Below are 19,119 nucleotides of genomic sequence, written 5' to 3' on the forward strand. Positions count from 1 at the left end.
CTGCCCGGGGGTCTCCAGACTCTTTTTTTTCGAGACCTACGCAGGCAAGGAAACATGAATCGGAATTTAGATTGGTCTCAAGAACAAACCTAATATGAGAAGAACTCGGATTGGTGGTGGATATATGGTTGTGGTATATGGCAGCGGTGGTGGTATATGGTAGCGGTGGTGGTATATGGATACAGATTGGTGGTGGTATATGGATACGGATTGGTGGTCGTATATGGATATGGATTCAGCGCGGTGGCGGATAAGCAAAAGTGGTAGATGGGCGATGATGATGGTGCGGCGGCGGCGTGACAACTTATGACCAGAACTCGAAACTCTAAAAGACTAGACTCTAAGACCAGCAACTTGACACGACGATGCAACCGCAAATTCAACAAAGCAAAAACCCTAAAAAGATTATGCAAAGGCTCAGATTGGTTCGGATATGATGAACTAACCCTAAATTTTTTTGTGGCTTTTTCATGGACTGTAGGTATGAAGAACAGACTCGATCTTATCTACGAAAAACTGTAAAATCTCACCGAGCAACCTGGAAATCTGATACCACTTGATAGAGGCTAAGGTGTCCCGATCTTTCGATGAGATGGTGGCTATCGTTTTCTGTGGGAGTCAACCTTGACGATCCGACTACGAACGTGCGAGACGTCGCGCCTTAGCAATTGCTAAACCAACTTCCGAGGGTTATTGACCACGCCGGAGCACGATCAACCTGACCACGAGGGTCTGTTTCCTGCGAGCAAACGAAGAACAAGCAAGAAACTGAGATTGCAATCTGGATATTGCGAATATAAGATGAAAGCTTTATTGATCAAGGTGGGGTTCTGTGACGTCTTGGTCTGGTCGTTGGACACAAACGAAGTACGCGAAGTTGCAGCTATGGCGAACTTTTAATCTAAACAAAACCCAAAGTCTAAACGACGCCCTAAGGGCTGTATATATGGAGGAAGAGGGGGGAATTTCGTGGCCCTTGAGGGTGGGGTCCGAAACCAACCCTAACTCTTGTTTCCCCACACATACGGACTCTAAAAATAACCTATACTTAAGTATTTCGAAATTACATGGGCCTGGCCCATTAATAAGGTGACGCAGCACCTAGAATAGTCTATGGACGAATATTATGAAGTGGCATCTTGTATATTTCATCCAAGGCTTCATGCACTCCTTATGGCGGCTTTACAGTCCTGAAATCATCACTTGTAACTCCGTTCTTGATCCCCTTGCGCATGCCATCAACTCCATGTGTGTTCTTGCTCCAATGTTCATCCTTCTCCAAGCTAGGCCCTTCATTTGTAAGCAAAACAAATGTATCCAATTTAGGCAGCATCATAATCTCATGAACATTAGAATCATTACCAAGAAACAAAAGTACCTGGTAATTTAATTGGCGTGCGCGAGCTCTAGTAATTGGTCCAGTATATGTAATAGTAGGGGTTGTGGGTGTAACAATGGTATTGATGTCCTCATCAACCGACCCCCCCCCCGGGGAAGTAATGGGCCTACATGGGCCTTAGTGGAGAGAGAGGGGAGCCCGCAAGGGGTGCCCCCAAGGGAATCCGAATTGGACAAGGGGGATGGGGCGTGACCCACTTTCCTTCTCTCCCTCTCCCTCTCCTTCTTCCCCCTTCCCCCCTCCGTAAAAAGGAAGGGGGGAATGACTAGGATTGGGAGTCCTAGTTGGTTCCCCCCTTGTGGCGCGCCCCCTAGCCGGCCTCCTCCCTCTCCCTCCTTTATATACGTGGGCAGGGCATCCCTTGGAGACACACCAATTGTTCCAAGCCGTGTGCAGCGTCTCTCTCCTCGATGTAGTCCTCCGGTCATATTCACGTTGTGCTTAGGCGAAGCCCTGCGCAGATCACATCACCATCACCGTCACCACATCGTTGTGCTGACGAAACTCTCCCTTAACACTTTGCTGGATCAAGAGTTCGAGGGACGTCATCGAGCTGAATGTGTGCTGAACTCGGAGGTGTCATACATTCGGTACTTAACCGGTTGGATCGCGAAGACATTTGACTACATCAACCGCGTTAACCTAATGCTTCTGCTTTTGGTCTACGAGGGTACCTGGACACACTCTCCCCCTCTCGTTGCTATGCATCTCCTAGATAGATCTTGCGTGTTCGTAGGATTTTTTTTGAAATTGCATGCTACGTTCCTAATAGTGGCATCCGAGCCAGGTCTATGCGTAGATGATATGCACGAGTAGAACACAAAGAGTTGTGAACGATCATAGTCATACTGCTTACCACCAACGTCTTATTTTGATTCGGCGGTATTGTTGGATGAAGCGGCCTGGACCAACCTTGCATGACCACGTTCATGAGACCGGTTCCACCAACAAACATGCAACTTGTTTTGCATAAAGGTGGCTGGAGGGTGTCTGTTTCTCCAACTTTAGTTGAATCGAATTTGACTATGGACGATCCTTGTTGAAGGTTAAAACAACACACTTGACAAAAATTGTTGTGGTTTCGATGCGTAGGTAAGAACGGTTCTTGCTAGAAGCCCGTAGCAGCCACGTAAAACTTGCAACAACAAAGTAGAGGACGTCTAACTTATTTTTGCAGGGCATGTTGTGATGTGATATGGTCAAGACATGATGTGATATACGTTATTGTATTAGATGGTCATGTTTTGTAAAAGTTATCGGCATCTGGCAGGAGCCTTATGGTTGTTTCTTTATTGTATGAAATGCAAACGCCATGTAATTGCTTTACTCTATCACTATGCGTTAGCGATAGTTGTAGAAGCAATAGTTGGCGAGACGACCACGACGCTATGATGGAGATCAAGGTGTCAAGCCGGTAACGATGGAGATCATGATGGTGCTTTGGAGATGAAGATCAAAGGCACAAGATGATGATGGCCATATCATGTCACATATTTTGATTGCATGTGATGTTTTTCTTTCATGCATCTTATTTTGCTTAGTACGGCGATAGCATTATTAGATGACCCCTCACTAAATTTCAAGGTATAAGTGTTCTCCCTGAGTATGCACCATTGCGACAGTTCGTCGTGCCGAGATACCACGTGATGATCGGGTGTGATAAGCTCTACATTCACATACAATGGGTGCAAGACAGTTTTGCACATGCAATATACTCAGGTTAAACTTGACGAGCCTAGCATGTACAGACATGGCCTCGGATCACTGAGACCGAAAATTCGAACGTGAATCATATAGTAGATATGATCAACATAGAGATGTTCACCATTGAAAACTACTCCATCTCACGTGACGATCGGACATAGTTTAGTTGATATGGATCACGTGATCATTTAGATGACTAGAGGGATGTCTATCTAAGTGGGAGTTCTTAAGTAATATGATTAATTGAACTTAAATTTATCATGAACTTGGTCCTGATAGTTTTTGCATATCTATGTTGTAGATCAATGGCCCGTGCTACCGTTCCCTTGAATTTTAATGCGTTCCTAGAGAAAGCTAAGTTGAAAGATGATCGTAGCAACTAATGGACTGGGTCCGTAACTTAAGGATTATCCTCATTGCTGCACATAAGAATTACGTCCTTGAAGCTCCGCTAGGTGCAAGGCCTGCTGCAGGAGCAACTCCGGACGTTATGAACGTCTGGCAAGCTAAACCTGATGACTACTTGATAGTTTAGTGTGCCGTGCTTTACGACTTAGAATCAGGACTTCAAAGACGTTTTGAACGTCATGGAGCATATGAGATGTTCCAGGAGTTGAAGTTAATATTTCAAGGAAATGCCCGGGTTGAGAGATATGAAGTCTCCAACAAGTTCTATAGCTGCAAGATGGAGGAGAATAGTTCTGTCACTGAACACATACTCAGAATGTCTGGGTACCATAACCACTTGACTCAGTTGGGAGTTAATCTTCCAGATGATAGTATAATTGACAGAGTTCTTCAATCATTTCCACCAAGCTATAAAGGCTTCGTGATGAACTATAAAATGCAAGGGATGGAAAAGACTATTCCCGAGCTCTTCGCAGTACTTAAAGATGCAGAGGTAGAAATCAAGAAGCATCAAGTGTTGATGGTTACCAAGCCCACTAGTTTCAAGAAAAAGGGCAAAGGGAAGAAGGGGAACTTCAAGAAGAATAGCAAGCAAGTTGCTGCTCCAGGGAAGAAGCCCAAGTCTGGACCTAAGCCTGAAACTGAGTGCTTCTACTGCAAAGGGACTGGTCACTGGAAAGCGGAACTTCCCCAAGTATTTGGTGGATAAGAAGGATGGCAAAGTGAAAGGTATATTTGATATACATGTTATTTATGTGTACCTTACTAATGCTTGTAGTAGCGTCTGGGTATTTGATACTGGTTCTGTTGCTCATATTTGCAACTCGAAACAGGGGCTATGGATTAAACGAAGATTGGCTAAGGACGAGGTGACGATGCACGTCGGAAATGGTTCCAACGTCGATGTGATCGCCGTCGGCACGCTACCTCTACATTTACCTTCAGGATTAGTTTTAGACCTGAATAATTGTTATTTGGTGCCAGCCTTGAGCATGAACATTATATCTGGATCTTGTTCAATGTGAGACGGTTATTCATTTAAATCAGAGAATAATCGGACCCAAATCGGAGAAATCTGTCTTCATACGATACCCAAAAGAAACTGTTGGTTACACCTTCTATCACAGATCCGAAGGCAAGATATTTGTTGCTAAGAATGGATCCTTTCTAGAGAAGGAGTTTGTCTCGAAAGAAGTGAGTGGGAGAAAAGTAGAACTTGATGAGGTAGTTGTACCTTCTCTTGAATTAGAAAGTAGTTCATCACAGAAATCAGTTCTAGTGATGCCTGCATCAATTAGTGAGGAAGTTAATGATGATGATTATGAAACATCAAATCAAGTTACTACCGAACCTCATAAGTCAATCAGAGCACGTTCTGCACCAGAGTGGTACGGTAATCCTGTTCTAGAAGTCATGTTACTAGACCATGACAAACTACGAACTATGAGGAAGCGATGATGATCCCCGATTCCGCGAAATGGCTTGAGGCCATGAAATCTGAGATGGGATCCATGTATGAGAACAAAGTATGGACTTTGGTTGACTTGCCCGATGATCGGCAAGCCATAGAGAATAAATGGATTTTCAAGAAGAAGACTGACGCTGATGGTAATGTTACTATCTACAAAGTCGACTTGTTGCAAAAGGTTTCCGACAAGTTCAAGGAGTTGACTATGATGAGACCTTGTCACCCGTAGCGATGCTTAAGTCAGTCTGAATCATGTTAGCAATTGCCGCATTTTATGATTATGAAATTTGGAAAATGGATGTCAAAACTGTATTCCTTAATGGATTTCCTAAAGAAGAGTTGTATATGATGCAACCTGAATATTTTGTCGATCCTAAAGGTGCTAACAAAGTGTGCAAGCTCCAGCGATCCATTTATGGACTGGTGCAAGCCTCTCGGAGTTGGAATGTACGTTTTGATAGTGTGATCAAAGCATATGGTTTTATACAGACCTATGGAGAAGCTTGCATTTACAAGAAAGTGAGTGGGAGCTCTGTAGCATTTCTAATATTATATGTGGATGACATATTGTTGATTGGAAATAATACAAAATTTCTGGATATCATAAAAGGATACTTGAATAAGAATTTTTCAATGAAAGACCTCAGTGAAGCTGCTTATATATTGGGCATCAAGATCTATAGAGATAGATCAAGATGCTAAATTGGACTTTCACAAAGCACATACCTTGATAAAGTTTTGAAAAAGTTCAAAATGGACCAGTGAAAGAAAGGGTTCTTGCCTGTGTTACAAGGTGTGAAGTTGAGTCAGACTCAATGCCCGACCACTGTAGAAGATAGACAGAAAATGAAAGTTATTCCCTATGCCTCGGCCATAGGTTCTATCATGTATGCAATGTTGTGTACCAGACCTGATGTGTCCCTTGCTATAACTTTAGCAGGGAGGTACCAAAGTAATCCGGGTGTGGATCACTGGACAACGGTCAAGAACATCTTGAAATACCTGAAAAGGACTAAGGATATGTTTCTCGTTTATCGAGGTGACAAAGAGCTTGTCGTAAATGGTTACATCGATCCTAGCTTTGACACTAATCCAGATGACTCTAAGTCACAAACCGGATACGTATTTATATTGAACGGTGGAGCTATCAGTTGGTGCAGTTCCAAGCAGAGCGTCGTGGCGGGATCTATGTGTGAAGCGGAGTACATAGCTGCTTCGGAAGCAACAAATGAAGGAGTCTGGATGAAGGAGTTCATATCCGATTTAGGTGTAGTACCTAGTGCATCGGGTCCAATGAAAATCTTTTGTGACAATACTAGAGCAATTGCCCTAGCGAAGGAATCCAAATTTCACAAGAGAAACAAACACTTCAAGAGACGCTTCAACTCCATCCGCGATCAAGTCAAGGAGGGAGACATAGAGATTTGCAAAATACATACAGATCTGAATGTTGCAGACCCGTTGACTAAGCCTCTTCCATGAGCAAAACATGATCAGCACCAAGACTCCATGGGTGTTGGAATCATTACTATGTAATCTAGATTATGACTCTAGTGCATGTGGGAGACTGAAGGAAATATGCCCTAGAGGCAATAATAAATTTGTTATGTATATTTCCTTATATCATGATAAATGTTTATTATTCATGTTAGAATTGTATTAACCGGAAACTTGATACATGTGTGAATACATAGACAAAACAGAGTGTCCCTAGCATGCCTCTACTTGACTAGCTCGTTAATCAAAGATGGTTAAGTTTCCTGACCATAGACATGTGTTGTCATTTGATGAACGGGATCACATAATTAGAGAATAATGTGATGGACTAGACCCATCTGTTAGCTTAGCATAATGATCGTTAAGTTTTACTGCCATTGCTTTCTTCATGCCAAATACATATTCCTTTGACTATGAGGTTATGCAACACCCGAATACCGGAGGAACACCTTTTGTGCTATCAAACGTCACAATGTAACTGGGTGATTATAAAGATGCTCTACAGGTGTCTTCGGAGGTGTTTGTTGGCTTGGCATAGATCGAGATTAGGATTTGTCACTCCGAGTATCGGAGGGGTATCTCTGGTCCTTCTCGCTAATGCACATTTGATGAGGACATCCCTACTCCTTTACCATCATTTTCAAATAAAGATGATATTGCACAAGACAAGTCCAATGAAATCAGAATTGGAGCAATTACAATAGCACATGCAAAACTATTTGAACAACAGGTGAATTCACTCTCAGTTGAATCTGGCATTTGTGTTAATCAGAATTTTATACTGCGTAAGTCTTTGCATATTTGTATGATCAGATTTGAAGGGAAGGCAAGCTTGGCACGTGGAGATGAAGAATTGCAGCAAGAAGAACTTCTACTGATGTCTAATATCAGCAAGTGCACGAGGGAGGAGAGGGAGACAGGTGCACAACATAAACAGAAGGAAAATTAGAACCGGACTCGGATTGACAGCTAGGAGGCCCGCAATTGATATACGTGCAGAATCCGTGTCCGTGCTCCAAATAAGGCGTTTAAATACAATTTGGAAAGCTTGACTCGTGTGCTTTCCAAATTGTATACTCGCAGCCCATGATTCGCGGTGACCGAGTCGCAGTCACCAAAACAATACGGCGGTTGTTTCTGCCAGTTTTTCCAGATAGATTCATTTAAGTTAGGAAAGTTAGAGATAAGTTGGATTTCGACCCCAACACTATGTTGGACGTCCAGGGGTCTTTATATACACTTGTAAGTCATTGCTTTTAGGGTTAGACCATGTTTTGATTAAACTCATATCAGACTGAATTGCTTTAAGCATTCCTCTGTACTCATATTCCTCTTTGCATCGATCAGGAATATTTACCTACACTAAATTTGTTTCGATAGGGTGTATTTGCTACTGAAAGTCATGTGCTATCTGTCGTTCCACTGGGAATTGGGAGATTGCAGAACCGCTTCATGGTCGGCGGCTACGTGCGCAAGTGTGTGGTGTTGCGAATATCCATAGGGTTGAAGATCTATTGCATTGGCAACAGGGGAATAGCCGGAGAGTTCGAGAGCATCTCACAAGTTATCCTGCAAGTTCAACATCGACATCCTCCGCTCACTGAGAAGATCGGGCCACCCCCTTATCATCTTGGTATCAGATTTCCAGCGTTATCTCGGTGAGCATCCACCAATCCCTTAGATTAGTTTTTGTTTTCGTCCTTTACAGAAAAAGCCATACAAAAATATTAGGGTTTAGAGTTTTTGCCATAGCCTAGATAGCATCGGTTCCAAGTTTTAGTTGCTGATCGTAGTCTTTTATTTGCGTAACTTACTTTCTGATCTGGGTCGTTGTAGATTGTCTTGGTTCTCCTTTTCTCACGTCGGAGTCGTTTGGTTGCTGTCAAGTCTGTTCGTCCGAGTCAGATTTCGTTTGGTTCGATTAACTATCTGAATCAGATTGTGTTTCATGTGATAACCATAGTCAGCCTTTCTTCTTTTGCGTAGTACTTTCCTATTGAGACTAGCATATCCTTTGCTCTACGGGCTTCTCATATAGGAATTTGGAGAGTGCATCTTTTCTTTTGGCAAAATCAGATTGGTTACTAATTGCTCAGGTTACTGATACAAAAAAAAGAGAAAGAAAAAGAAAACGAAAAAAAGAGGAGGAAAAGAAAGCTATACGTGGAAGTTGCATATATTTTTGGCGAGTTTGTCAGTTTTTCTACTACGTTCATTGCACTAGTAGATTGAGCAATCTCGTGCCCGTATAAATTGAGCAATTTGCTAGCGTCTCTCCTGTGCATTTGCAACACGAGCATTACTCCGACATTCTAGAATTTTGAGCTCAGTTTCAGAGTTGCATTTGCCCCACTTATCTCCACCGTGTGTGTTTCTGTGGGTCTCTATCATACGATCAGCACTAGGATTTGTGAATTGGTGTTGATCTGTATTCCAACCAAGCTCCACCATATACCCTATTTGTTGTGTGATAGTTTTCACCCTCGGTATTCGCTACATCACATCCGTGCACGTTCTGCCCATACAAGTTGGTAAGCTTTTCTAATTCACTTTGGAACGGTAAGATACCTTGTTTCTTTCGGTTTTGAGTGAGTTGAGAGTTTTCCACATACACTATATTTTCTGTGAGTACTAATCACCTAATCATGTCCGACGAGTCTTTTGATATACAACAGAAAAAGGACCCTAAATCCGTGGTGCATTGGGATGAATATGAAGCTCTTCGTGATCATCTTCAGCGACAAATTCAGTGTGCAACCGATCCTATAAATGAGAATGTGCAGAACATGGAGTTGGACCTCAAGGATGCCACAGAAACCATCACAGCTACACAACGTCAAGTTACTGAAATTTAGGGGACTCTAGTTAACTTGCAGCAAGCTATGGCTGCGTTGCAACAGTCCGTTGATCGCCAACATAATCAGCAGCGTGATGATGATGGTGAAGCTAGTGTTCATGGTGGTAATGAGGGTGTTGCAGCTGCTAATGCTGCCAATGTACAAGGGGCTGCAGCACATCGTGCACAATTACAACAAGCTAATCAGGACCAGCAAGCTCCACACGAGCCAGTTGTTGCTGGTCAAGATGGTGGTCGTGGTAATGGAGGCCGTGGTGGCGGCCATGCTGCTGCAATGCCCGTAGGCCGTGGATTTGCTCCTCTTGGTGCACGCCGTCGATTTGATAATGATGCTTTTGCACAACCAGCCAACCGTGATGATGATGGTCTGGGCAAACCAAAGTTCACCATCCCCAAGTTTGTTGGTTCTACTGATGTTGAAGAGTACCTCAATTGGGAGCTGAAGGTGGAAAAATTATGGCGCATGCATGAGTACACCGAGGACAGAAAAATAAAACTTGCATCTTCTGAATTTGATGACTATGCTTTGCTTTGGTGGGATAATATGGTACAGTCCAGAATTGAAGATGGTGAACGTCCCATTGTTACATGGAGAGCTATGAAGGAAGAGATGCATGCTCGCTTTGTTCCACGCAATTATATTCGTTCTCTCTATGACAAATTGCAGAATTTGAGGCAAGGTACTTCTTCCGTGGATGAATATTTTCAGGAGATGGAGCTTATTATGCAGTGTGCTAGAGTGCGTGAAGAGCCTGAACAAACAATGCAACGATTTCTCTCCGGTCTGAACTATAACATCAAGCATATTGTTCGTCTTCACCAATATTATGACATGACATATTTGTTACATCAAGCACGTGAGGCTGAATTGCAAGTGGCCGAGGATGCTAAGTTTACATCTCGCACAACAATGAGTAGAGGATGTTTTACACCACGAACAACACCTAGTATGGAGCCTACTCCTAGTTCCACTTCTGGTTTTCGTGGTAATACTTCTTCCAAATCAGATTCGGTGATTTCTAATGCGAAGAAACCGGCGCAACCTGCTGCTAGTGCTGCTGGTTCTACTAATTCTACAGCAAGAAATAGGGACATGAGTTGTCATACATGTGGTGGAAGGGGTCATTTTAAGAGAGATTGTCCCAATAAAAAGGTTATGTTGATTAATGAGGATACAACAGAATATGAAACCGGTGATGATGCTGACCCTGATTCTGAAATTTGGGAGGAAGATGAAGATGGTTCAATAGATGCTTATGCTACACACTATCCTACAATTGTTTGCTCGCGCAAAGTGCTAAGTGTTACGCCTAGTCCTGCAGAACAGCGGTGCAATTTTTTTCAAACAAAGGCCGTTGTTGGTCCTGGTAAGGCATGCAAGGTTATAATTGATGGTGGTAGTTGTCACAATTTGGCTAGTAAGGAGTTATGCCAAAAGCTGAAATTGAAATATTTACCGCACCCCAATCCATATTTTATTCAGTAGTTAAGTGATAGTGGAGAGATGAAGATCAGCCACATGGTGCGTGTGGAATTTCAGATCGGACCATATAAAGACACCATTGAGTGTGATGTGGTTCCTATGACCGTGTGTCACCTGTTGTTGGGACGCCCATGGCAGTATGATAGAGATGTCCGCCACAGTGGGAGAGCCAACACATATCATTTAAATTGGCGTGGCAAGGAGGTTACTTTGAGGCCTATGACACTGTAGCAAATTGTAAATGAATCTCGTCAAAAAATTGAAGTGAATCTTGAAAAAGAGAGTGAGAGATTAGATAGGCGAGAGACTACACTTCTGGTGAGTGAGAGCCACAAGCCAAATCTAAGTGGTCAAAATAAAAGTGAGGGAGTGAATTCCTTAGTTATGTTAGCCACCAAATCTGATTTGAGAGAGTTTCGTGAGGATCCCACTGCTGTACCACTTGTGCTGTTGTGCAAGGGTCAAATTTTGGTTTCTAACGACATGACCCCTCTCTCAATTGGTGTTTCTAATGTATTGCAGGAATTTAGCGATGTGTTTCCGGAGGAGGTACGCGCTAGTTTACCACCATTGCGAGGTATAGAGCATCAAATTGATTTGATACCAGGAGCATCACTGCCCAATAGAGCTCCGTACCGCACCAACCCCGAGGAAACAAAGGAAATTCAGAAACAAGTACAAGAGCTTCTAGACAAAGGTTATATTCGCGTGAGCTTAAGTCCTTGTGATGTTCCTGTAATTTTGGTTCCTAATAAAGATGGTACATGGCGCATGTGCGTAGATTGTAGAGCTATAAATAACATCACTATTCGATATCGTCATCCTATTCCACGTTTAGAAGATATGTTAGATGAATTGAGTGGTGCTGCTGTTTTCTCTAAAATTGATTTGCGTAGTGGTTATCATCAAATTAGGATGAAAGAAGGGGATGAATGGAAGACAACCTTTAAAACAAAGTTTATGAGTGGTTAGTCATGCCTTTTGGGTTAACTAATGCACCTAGTACTTTCATGAGATTAATGAACCATGTTTTGAGGCATTTCATTGGTAAATTTGTGGTTGTATGTTTTGATGATATACTTATTTACAGCCGCAATGAATCTGAACATAGTGATCATATTCGACAAGTTTTGCAAGTGTTGCGTGATGCTCAGTTATATGGTAATCTTGATAAGTGCACATTTTGCAAAGATAAGGTCATATTTCTCGGATATGTTGTTTCTAAGCATGGAGTTGAGGTAGATGAATCAAAAATAGAAGCTATTAAAATTGTCCTACTCCTCTGAATGTTAGTCAAGTACGAAGCTTTCACGGTCTTGCTGGTTTCTATAGACGTTTTGTGAAAGATTTCATTACTATTGCTGCACCTTTGAATGAGCTCACAAAAAAGGGTGTTGATTTTGTGTGGGGCGCATCCCAAGATAATGCTTTTGATGAGCTGAAACGTCGTTTGACTGCTGCACCTTTTGCTTATACTTCCTGATTTCACTAAACAATTTGAGATTGAATGTGATGCTAGTGGAATTGGTATTGGAGGTGTGTTGATGCAAGAGGGTAAACCGGTTGCATATTTTTCTGAAAAACTTAATGGTGCACAATTGAACTATCCTGTTTATGATAAAGAATTGTATGCTCTAGTTTGTGTCCTTGAGGTTTGACAACATTATTTGTGGCCAAAAGAATTTATCATACATTCTGATCATGAGGCTCTGAAATATTTGAAAAGCCAATCCAATTTGAAAAAACATCATGCAAAATGGGTTAAATTTATTGAATCTTTCCCATACATCATTAAATACAAAAAGGGTAAAGATAATGCTGTTGCTGATGCTCTTTCTAGGAAAAACATGTTGTTGACACAATTGGATGTTCAAGTTCCTGGTTTAGAGAGTTTGCGTGATTTATATGCCACTGATCCTGATTTTTTAGCACCATATAAATTGTGTTCAGATGTAAAAGCATGGGAAAAATATCACATACATGATGGCTATTTGTTTAGAGCTAACAAACTATGTGTTCCAGAATCGTCCGTGCGTTTGCTATTGTTGCAGGAATCACATGCCGGCGGTTTGATGGGTCATTTTGGATGTGAGAAGACTTTGCTTATGCTTGCTGATCACTTTTATTGGCCTAAGATGAGGCGTGATGTGGACAAATTTGTGAAGCGTTGCATTAGTTGTAATAAGGCAAAGTCTAAGCTGAAACCTCACGGTTTGTATACTCCTCTCCCTGCTCCTACTACACCATGGGAAGACATAAGCATGGACTTTGTGTTAGGATTGCCTAGGACCAGGAAAGGACATGATTCAATTTTTGTGGTAGTTGATCGTTTTTCTAAGATGGCACATTTTATTGCCTGCCACAAAAGCGATGATGCATCGCACATTGCTACTCTGTTTTTCAGGGACATCGTGCGCTTACATGGAGTACCAAAGACGATTGTTTCTGATCGTGACGTGAAGTTTATGAGCTATTTCTGGAAGACTCTTTGGGGAAAGCTGGGGACAAAGTTACTATTCAGCACTACTTGTCATCCCCAAACAGATGGGCAAACAGAGGTGGTCAATCGCACACTATCCACGGTGTTGCGATCCATGATAGAGAAGAACCTGCGTGAAGGGGAGGAGTGTTTACCACATGTAGAGTTTGCATATAACATGGCGGTACATTCCCCAACTCAGTTCTATCCATTTGAGGTGGTCTATGGTTTTAAGCCAATTACACCACTTGATTTGCTGCCCCTTCCAATTCAAGGGAGAGTGAACATGGATGCATCCAAGAGGGCAGATTTTGTGAGGACGATACACGAGAAGACCAAAGAAGCCATTGAAAAGAAGGGCAAGTACACGACTGATCGTGTTAATAAGAAGAGAAAGGAGGTGTTGTTTCAGCCGGGCGACATGGTGTGGGTACACTTGCGTAAAGATAGATTTCCTGAACGGCGCAAGTCCAAGTTGAAACCAAGAGGTGATGGGCCATATAAAGTTCTTGCCAAGATTAATAATAATGCATACAAAATTGATCTTCTGACTGAAGAGTTTGGCGTGAGTAATACATTCAATGTCGCTGATTTGACACCATATACTGGAGAAGACCTTGGTGCGTCGCGGTCGACGCCTTTTCAAGGGGGGCAGGATGATGAGGACATCCCTGCTCCTTTACCATCATTTTCAAATAAAGATGATATTGCACAAGACAAGTCCAATGATATCAGAATTGGACCAATTACAAGAGCACGTGCAAAACTACTTGAACAACATGTGAATTCACTCTTAGTTGAATCTGACATCCGTGTTAATCAGAATTTTATACTGCATAAGTCTTTGCATATTTGTATGATCAGATTTGAAGGGAAGGCAAGCTTGGCACGTGGAGATGAAGAATTTCAGCAAGAAGAACTTCTACTGATGTCTAATATCAGCAAGTGCACGAGGGAGGAGAGGGAGGCAGGTGCACAACATGAACAGAAGGAAAATCAGAACCGGACTCGGATTGACAGCCAGGAGACCCGCAATTGATATACGTGCAGAATCCGTTTCCGTGCTCCAAATAAGGTGTTTAAATACAATTTGGAAAGCTTGACTCGTGTGCTTTCCAAATTGTATACTCGCGGCCCGCGATTCGAGGTGACCGAGTCGCAGTCACCAAAACAATACGGCGGTTGTTTCTGCCAGTTTTTCCAGATAGATTCGTTTAAGTTAGGAAAGTTAGAGATAAGTTGGATTTCGACCCCAACACTATGTTGGACGTCCAGGGGTCTTTATATACCCTTGTAAGTCGTGGATTTTAGGGTTAGACCACGTTTTGATTAAACTCATATTAGACTGAATTGCTTTAAGCATTCCTCTGTACTCATATTCCTCTTTGCATCGATCAGGAATATTTAGCTACACCAAATTTGTTCCGATAGGGTGTATTTGCTACTGAAAGTCAAGTGCTATCTGTCGTTCCACTGGGAATTGGGGGATTGCAGAACCGCTTCGTGGTCGGTGGCTACGTTCGCAAGTGTGTGGTGTTGCGAATATCCATAGGGTTGAAGATCTGTTGCATTGGCAATGGGGGAACAGCCGGAGAGTTCGAGAGCATCTCACAAGTTATCCTGCAAGTTCAACATCAACATCCTCCGCTCACTGAGAAGATCGGGCCACCCCCTTATCAACATCACAATAAGCCTTGCAAGCAATGTGACAAATGAGTTAGTTGCGGGATGTTGCATTACAAAACGAATAAAGAGACTTGCCGGTAATGATATTGAACTAGGTATGGGGATACCGACGATCGAATATCGGGCAAGTAACATACCGATGACAAAGGGAATTATGTATGTTGTCATTACGGTTTGACCGATAAAGATCTTCGTAGAATATGTAGGAACCAATATGAGCATCCAAGTTCCGCTGTTGGTTATTGACCGAAGATATGTCTCGGTCATGTCTACATAGTTCTCGAACCCGTAGGGTCCGCACTCTTAACGCTCGATGACAATTTGTATTATGAGTTATGTTTTTTGGTGGTCGAGGATTGTTTGGAGTCCTGGATGAGATTGCAGACTTGACGAGGAGTCACAAAATGGTCGAGAGGTAAAGATTGATATATTGGACGATGGTATTCGGACACCGAAATGGTTTGGGTATTTTTCGGAGTACCAGGAGGTTACAGGACCCCCCCCCCCCCGGGGAAGTAATGGGCCTACATGGGCCTTAGTGGAGAGAGAGGGGAGCCCGCAAGGGGTGAAGCCCCCCCAAGGGAGTCCGAATTGGACAAGGGGGAGGGGACACGACCCCCTTTCCTTCTCTCCCTCTCCCTCTCCTTCTCCTTCTCCTTCCCATTTCCCCCCTCTGTAAAAAGGAAAGGGGACCAACTAGGATTGGGAGTACTAGTCGGTTTCCCCCCTATGGCGTGCCCCCTGGCCGGCCTCCTCCCTCTCCCTCCTTTATATAGGTGGGCAAGGAACCCCTTGGAGACACACCAATTGTTCCAAGCTGTGTGCGGCGTCTCTCTCCATGGTTTAATCCTCTAGTCATACTCACGTAGTGCTTAGGTGAAGCCATGTGCAGATCACATCACCATCACCACGGAGTCGTGCTGACCAAACTCTCCCTCGACACTTTGCTGGATCAAGAGTTCGAGGGACGTCATCGAGTTGAATGTGTGCTGAACTCGGAGGTGCCGTACGTTCGGTACTTGATCTATTAGATCGCGAAGACGTTCCACTACATCAACCGTGTTAACCTAACACTTCCGCTTTCGGTCTACGAGGGTACGTGGACACACTCTCCCCCTCTCGTTGCTATGCATCTCCTAGATAGATCTTGCGTGATCGTAGGATTTTTTTTTTGAAATTGCAAGCTACGTTCGCAACAATATTGTCCTAGCAACTCCGAAGGAATTTAGAAGTGAGTCCATCTGGCCCTAGTGCCTTGTCGATGGGCATATCCTTGATATCCCTCCAATCTTATCCTCGAAGAAGGGCTCATCAAGGCAAGCAAGATCGAAGTGGATGGGGTGCAAACTGTCATGCAGGATCGAGAATGCATGCTCCTTGGATCCTAGGATGACGAAGAAGTGGTCATAGGCGGCTTTAGCAAGGTCAGTGTACTCGGAAACCACACTATCGCAAACCTTCAACGCAAAGATGTGGTTTTATTTTTTGGTGGTGAGAAGTGCGAATATGGAAGGAGAAACTTGCATCCTCTATTTTTCAAGCAGACAAAATAGGGGCGATATCTGGCTACGGAATAGTCAAGTGAAGCAAAGACCGAGGTATGTGGCTTTCAAGCGACAGCAAAGCCAAGCTTTATAAGGCGATAGCACCTGATAGTCTTGGGCGGCATGGAATCGAAAAACCAGCTCACACATGACCATCACCTTCAGGGCGATGTGGCCGATGGATTTTGCGCTCCATCTTTGGAGGGGCCTGATGAGTCCCATTGATGTAATAATTTGCCTCCTTATGTTTTGGAAATTGTTGTCATAAACAGCAAGGGACTGGTGTGTTTACTGGTGCACATAGAGTGACATGTCTCTAAAGTCATGAGGAGTTTGGCGCAAAATCCAAAGATAATCTCCTGCGTGGCAGCAAAGATTATCACCGAAGATTATGCTGTTGAGAGTGACCCCAAAAATTATTGACACAAAGCAATTGGTTCGTTGTTTGTCTGAAGGAAATGACTATAGCCGAGAGGTTGAAAACGAAGAGACGAGGTAGCATTTATTTCGTTGTTGTTCTTTCTCTATTAAGTCATAGGACCACCATGAAGGAAATATGTCCTAAAGGCAATAATAAAGTTTTTATTTTATATTTCCTTATTCATGATAAAGGTTTATTATTCATGCTAGAATTTTATTGATCGGAAACTTAAATACATGTCCGAATACATAAACATATACTATGCCCCTAGTAAGTCTCTACTGGACTATCTCGTTGATCAAAGATGGTTAAGGTTTCTTACCCATAGACATGTGTTTTCATTTGATAACGGGATCACATCATTAGGAGAATGATGTGATGGACAAGACCCATCCGTTAGCTTAGCATGTTGATTGTTTAGCTTATTGCTATTGCTTTTCTTAATGTCCAACACATATTCCTTTGACTATGAGATTAGGCAACTCTCAGATACCGGAGGAATAACTTGTGTGCTATCAAATTTCACAACGTAACGGGGTGGTCATAAAGATGCTCTATAGGTATCTCCGAAGGTGTTTGTTGAGTTGGCATAGATCAAGATTAGGATTTGTCACTCCGAGTATCGGAGAGGTATCTCTGGGCCCTCATGGTAATACACATCATAAGAAGCCTTGCAAGCAAAGTGACTAATGAGTTAGTTATGAGATGATGTATTATGGAATGAGTAAAGAGACTTGCCGTTAACGAGATTGAACTAGGTATGAAGATACCAACGATCGAATCTCGGGCAAGTAATGCACCGATGGACAAAGGTAATTACGTATGTTGTCATAAGGTTCGACCGATAAAGATCTTCGTAGAATATGTAGGAGCCAATATGGGTATCTAGGTTCCGCTATTGGTTATTGACCGGAGAGGTGTCTTGCTACCTCTTGAGCACTGCGTTGGTTTTCCCCGAAGAGGAAGGGATGATGCAGCAAAGTAGCGTAAGTATTTCCCTCAGTTTTTGAGAACCAAGGTATCAATCCAGTAGGAGGCTACGCGCCAGGCCCTCGTACCTGCACAAAACAAATAAATCCGCGCAACCAACGCGATAAGGGGTTGTCAATCCCTACACGGCCACTTACGAGAGTGAGATATGATAGATATGATAAGATAATATTTTTGGTATTTTTATGATAAATATGCGAAGTAAAATCAAAGCAAAGTAAAAGCAATGGAAATAACTAAATATTGGGAGGTTAATATGATGAAGATAGACCCGGGCCATAGGTTTCACTAGTGGCTTCTCTCGAGAGCATAAGTATTCTACGGTGGGTGAACAAATTACTATTGAGCAATTGACAGAATTGAGCATAATTATGAGAATATCTAGGTATGAGCATGTATATAGGCATCATGTCCGAGACAAGTAGACCGACTCCTGCCTGCATCTTCTACTATTACTCCACTCATCGACCGCTATCCAACATGCATCTAGAGTATTAAGTTAATGAAAACAGAGTAACGCCTTAAGCAAGATGACATGATGTAGAGGGATAAACTCATGCAATATGATGAAAACCCCATCTTGTTATCCTCGATGGCAACAATACAATATGTGCCTTGCTGCCCCTACTGTCACTGGGAAAGGACACCGCAAGATTGAACCCAAAGCTAAGCACTTCTCCCATTGCAAGAAAGATCAATCTAGTAGGCCAAACCAAACTGATAATTCGAAGAGACTTGCAAAGATAACCAATCATACATAAAAGAATTCAGAGAAGATTCAAATATTGTTCATAGATAGACCTGATCATAAACCCACAATTCATCAGTCTCAACAAACACACCGCAAAAAGAAGATTACATCAAATAGTTCTCCACAAGAGAAGGGGAGAACATTGTATTGAGATCCAAAAAGATAGAAGAAGCCATCTATATACTGACTATGGACCCGTAGGTCTGAGGTGAACTACTCACACTTCATGGGAGGGGCTATGGTGTTGATGTAGAAGCCCTCCGTGATTGATGCCCCCTCCGGTGGAGCTCCGAAACAGGCCCCAAGATGGTATCTCATGGATACAGAAAGTTACGGCGGTGGAATTAGGGTTTTGGCTCCATATCTGATCGTTTGGGGGTACGTAGGTATATATAGGATGAAGGAGTACGTCGGTGGAGCAACAGGGGCCCC

Source organism: Triticum dicoccoides, chromosome 6A (genome assembly GCF_002162155.2).
Source record: "Triticum dicoccoides isolate Atlit2015 ecotype Zavitan chromosome 6A, WEW_v2.0, whole genome shotgun sequence".
NCBI classification, from domain to species: Eukaryota; Viridiplantae; Streptophyta; class Magnoliopsida; order Poales; family Poaceae; genus Triticum; species Triticum dicoccoides.